The following is a 5,327-nucleotide window of genomic DNA, read 5'->3' on the forward strand; positions in this document are numbered from 1 at the left end:
GGTACACCCGACCTCGCCACCTAACCCGACGTCATCGGCGCCGTGCTGTAGAACCTGCCGAACTCGGCGGCGGCAGCTATAGGTAACCCAGCCTCGCCGCCTAACCTGACGTCATCGGCACCGGCGCTGTAGAACCCGCTGAACTTGGCGGTGGTGGCGGCGTCGCTGCTGCCACCACCATAGACCGAGTCGCCGCAATCGAGGAGCAGGCGCGCCCTCTTCGTGACCTCCCCTCCGACACAGTTCTCCTTCAGACCTGAGGCGAATCCGATGCCGACTCTCGTGTCGGAGGCCCCGGAGGAGACGAGGCGGCACAGGACCCGCGGGTCACCGATGACCTTGATGAGGAAGGTGAGCATCTGCTTTGTCCTCGATGGCGCGCTGCTCCCACTTCAGCCAGACCACCTCCAGGCAACCACGTCCTCGTCCACAGTCCCGGTGTCGCCACCGCCACCGCAGGCGTCATCCTTGCGCTTGCAGCCACCACCGAAGCCGCCCGCAGCTGCTGCCGCCTTCGCAGCCGTGCCTACCGCCGCTCCCGTGGCCCGCCGACGCTGCCACCCGCTAAAGCTCCTCCCTCCCCCAGCCGCACCCGCCGCGCAGCCGCCACGCCCCAGCGGACGCTGCTCCCCCATCGCTCCCATGCATCGTCGGCCGTGCCTCCCACCCACCTGTGTGAACAGATAAGGAGAGAGAGAGAGGAGAAGAAAAAATACCTCTAAGGAAGCGACAAACGGACCTTCAATCTCCCCTCCCCTCCTCCCTCCCTCCCTTTCACTAGTAGAGAACTACCTTCCATCCACCCGTTTTATCTTGGTTGATATTTGGCCCGTAACTAAAGGTTAATGAACCAGGACTAAAACTCAGCCACAGGCGGAGGGCTCACCAACCGGGACTAAAGAGCCCCTTTAGTCCTGGTTGTAAAGACCAGTGGCCCTGAGGGACCTATCATCCCGGTTGGAAACACCAACCAGGTCTAAAGGCTCCCCTTTAGTTCTGGTTGGTAATTCCAACCAGGACTAATGTTTCCCTTCTTCTCCTCCCTTCCTTCCTTCTCCTCTCCCTCCCTCTCTTCCTCTTCTCTCGCTGCTGCTATGGCTCTCGACCTCGCTCTAGCTCGCTCGGCGCATGCAGAAATGAAATGGGCGAGCGTCCAGGTTGGCCGTGCACCTGCTTTTATAAGGGGAGGCCTCCCCGGCTCATTTGGCTAAAGCTTCCAATTCAAACAGCGGCCTCCCCGGCTCATTTGGCTAAAGCTTCCAATTCAAACAGCGCCTGCGTTCTGCCAAATCACCCGGTGGAAGCGCCTCGACCCCTGCGCCACTGAATTCTGTTACCGCCATTTCAACCAGCGGTCCACCTTTACCGCCGTTTCAAGCGGCGGCACATGTCTATCTATGCAAATTTTTCGTTCAACTATTTATTTCTGCAAAATCGTAGAATAAAAAATATAAAAATAAAAAAATTCTGATCTGACCGAGAACTTGTTTAGAACTTGAACACCTTCCCTGCCAATTCGTTGCAGCCCAGTTATTTCCCAATAGGTGGTAGCCGGCAGCCCAATAGGCCCAAACGACCAATAAACTATTTCTTCTCATCCCTCCGACTCCTGCCTGTGTCTCCCGATGCTGACGGCGCGACGAACCCTTGCCGCGCCTAACCGGAGCCTTGAGATAGCAGGGAGAGGAGGCCGGGCAGGCAAGTGACCCAGCTCATGAAGCGGGATTGGAGTCGGCAACTGAAGTCGGCCGGCATGGCCCAAGGCCAAGGTATGTTCTGCCCCAACTAATTAAAATCTTGGGTACGTATTAGTAGAGATAGAGAAAAGATCAAGAATTGTTATGCAGTTGACATATGCTGGTTGAAATTTAGAAATTTCTGCTTCTTTTGAATAATGCATATATATACATGTGTGTTGGTGACGGCAAGTGATGTATTGGCCAGTGACGGCTACCTAGCTAGCAATGTATGTCACCTGTGATTAATTGAATTGATAGTGGCACTGGCACTATCATATATATGTCACCTGTGATTAATTGAATTGACTTACATACGCAGCTCTTAATTAGTTTATTAGGATGTACAAAGATCTTTTAGGATTTCTTGTCTGTGCTCATCTCATTCCCTTTAATTTGGTGTGCACGAGCAAGCAAGACAGTCGGTATTGATATATACAACCATCATCGACAATTTGCTAGCTAGGAGGTGTGCTCCAAAAGTCTACCAATGCTATACAAATAATTTCTGTTGACCTAAAAAATTGTCTTCTACTTACAAGTTGCAGCAAAAGTTAAAAATGAAATAAATACATATAATAATGCAGGCATCTTCTGAATGGTGCGGATAACAAACTATCTAGAAAAAACTGATCACATGGCCAAGTGCGACTTCTCCAGGATCCTGTCATAAATCTAAAATCTTGGATTGGACATGTTGTCAATTTACCAAAGATCGTCTCATGGCCAAGCTCAACATAAAGAAAAAAAATGATACAAAAGACAAATAATTTCTTAATTAGTCAGAGGTGAAAAATATATGGCCTGTTAGTTCCAGATAGATTCCTCTGCTTTACCATGGATTTTCACATGTGAGACGCTGCCAAGAGGGAATATACATGATTAGTTCTGTGCTTAATTAGAGACAGAAAAATGATGCCTCCCATGCTTAATTATTCTGGAATATTTGGCAGATAAATGAAAATAAAAGACCGTGGATGATGATCTACATACTCTATTGTGTGCACTTAATTTCTTATTCCAAACAACAAAAGGATAGCAAACCTCCAGAACTTGCTAGCTAGGACGTGGGCTCCAAAAGTCAACCAATGCTCCACAAATAATTTCTGCTGACTTCACAAATCAGTATCTTTTACTTACAAGTTGCAAGAAAAAATTATAGCTGAAATAAACATATAATGTTGCTGGTATTCTTGCGAATACTGCGGAGAACAAACGGATAATTTGGCTAAGTACGATTTCTTGGAGAACTTAAAATACCTTGATAGCATTTACCCCAATTTGGTGATCCTTAAGGCATCATATTTTAAATGTTTTTTTCTTATCATTTTTGTACTTTGTCCATCTGTGTCCTGTTCTTCTCTGGGCATATATCCTTTGAAAATGCATGGTACAAATACTCAAAATCGATTTTCATACAGGTCTATAATTTTTCAAAAATTCTGAAATCCTGGCTAGAGGTGTTGGAGTGGACACCTGTTGTCAGTTTACACAACATCTCATGGCCAAGTTGAAGATTACGTACAACAGTGTACAGCCTCTAAGTAGCTCTCAGTTTCTTTGCGTGCATTGGCTTTGTAGGTCAGCTTCTATGATACAGCATACTCACGATGAAACGTCGTATCGTGATCTTGCTGAAGGCGCGCATTCGAGTCCTCGCACTCCTTGAGGTACCGCTTGAGCCTTTGCTCCCTCATCGTGGCATTTGCTCATCCAAACAAGTCTACATCAGCACCAAGATCTCAAGGGCAAACACGATTCTGCATGTCGGCATAACATACCTCTCAGGTGCGAAGTGAGAACTTCCTTCTCCAAGGCAAGGTCCAGATCCTTCTGCAGGAGTAGGTCGACATGCTTCACGGCGTCCTCCTTAGCCTTCTTGAGGTCGGCCTCAAGGCGCTCTGCCCTCAGGCGGTAGAACTCGGCCTGGTGGATCACGTCCGCCCTCTTCTGCGCATGCTCGGCCTTACCCTACACACATCCTAACATTCAACGCTCGGCAAAAGAAAATGGATTCCAGATACATGTTCCTCGGGTTGGTCGGCAAACTTACACTCAAAAACTCGGTGATCCTCAAGGACGACTGTTGCAGCTCGTCCAGGGCTTTCAGGTCTATTGCTGCATCCCCAACGGAGGCCGACCTGGAGAAGTTCAAGGTATCAGCGTCACCTCCACCTTGCACACCGATGTTAGTGCCCCAGCTGGATCCTTCCAGTGGTGGGTCATCCTTGGGTAGCTGCTCCTATTGAGGATTAGCTCTGGCCCCCTCATCTGCAACCTGCTTGACCTCGGGATCCACCATGGCAATGTCTGTAGCCTCGGAGCTAGCTTCATCATGTTGCAGCGCTAGAGTTGGCACAACTTCTCCGGTGCGACCTTCTTTATTAGCTCTGGCTTCCGGACGCGACAACTGTTCCACAGTGCGACCGCTTATCGCCTCGGTTTGGGCTAAACACTTAGTCAGCTATGCACCGGATTGATCATCCAGCATGACAGTCCTGCATTGTTGGTGCAAGTTATCATTCAAGCAAAACAGGCGGTAACAGTAACTACAAGACAGCCAACATAAGCAAATTGCATTTAGAAGGTGTTCTTCTTCTTCATTCTGAATTTGGGGCGCAATGGTGGTGACGGTGCTGGTGTATCCCCACTGGATCCTCCGTGGATCTGCACCTTCAGCACCTCCTTGACACACTCCGCGTCATCCGCAGTGGTCTCAAGGAGTTCCAACTTCTTTTTTCTTAGCGACCAGGCTCGGCGTGTTGGACTCCTCATCCGCCTCGCTTGCCAACGTGGCTGTGGACACTGTGCTCAGGGCTTCTTTCTCCTTCTTCTTGCCAGCCATCTTCTTCCTCTTCCTGCTCGGCTGCTGCAACTTGGAGGCGGTCTTCTTGCGCACGGCTTGCCGTGTCTACCGTCCAACCGGTGCAGTGTCTGTGGCCTGGCCAACCCCTTCCAGCACGTTCTCATCTGATCCAATGGAGGAGTCAAGACTCCCACTGAAGGTTGGCAGGCAGATCGTTGGGCTTGTCAGTCGAGCTGAGCTTGGGTCGCTGTGGCTCACCCCTCTAGGAAGTGGCGCTTTCCTAGCGTTGGGCAAAAGAATATAAATTTGTTGTCTGCGTCAATTCACAAGCATATTTAGAAACAACTCACAAGCACATACAGTAGCCCAAATCAATGCCATTGACAATCTTACCGGGTTGGCTGGCATCCTGTTCAACGAATAAGCCTTAGGGCATCTCTTATTTTTGATAACACCCCCAAAAAACTCGGACACCTGGTTGACAATTTCTTCTTTAGGCACCTTCCACTGGTCCTCCTGGGTCCAGTCCTGCAGCCCTGCGTACTCATACGCTAGATGCACTTGGTGCTTGATTGGTTGAGTCAAACTCCGACAAAAGTTATGCTGACTGCTCCGGCTATTAGCCCACACGACTTCAGATCAGCAATCCTCACCAGCAATTCATTCACCTGGACTTGTTCCTCCGAGGTTGGTTGGTTTGACTAGTCGGGCATGACCACTGGCCCGTATCTAGTGCGCGGCCGGAGCTCGGGCTGTTGATTGGTGATGGTGAACCACTCTTTGTG

The sequence above is a fragment of the Setaria viridis genome, chromosome 8 (assembly GCF_005286985.2).
Source record: "Setaria viridis chromosome 8, Setaria_viridis_v4.0, whole genome shotgun sequence".
NCBI classification, from domain to species: domain Eukaryota; kingdom Viridiplantae; phylum Streptophyta; class Magnoliopsida; order Poales; family Poaceae; genus Setaria; species Setaria viridis.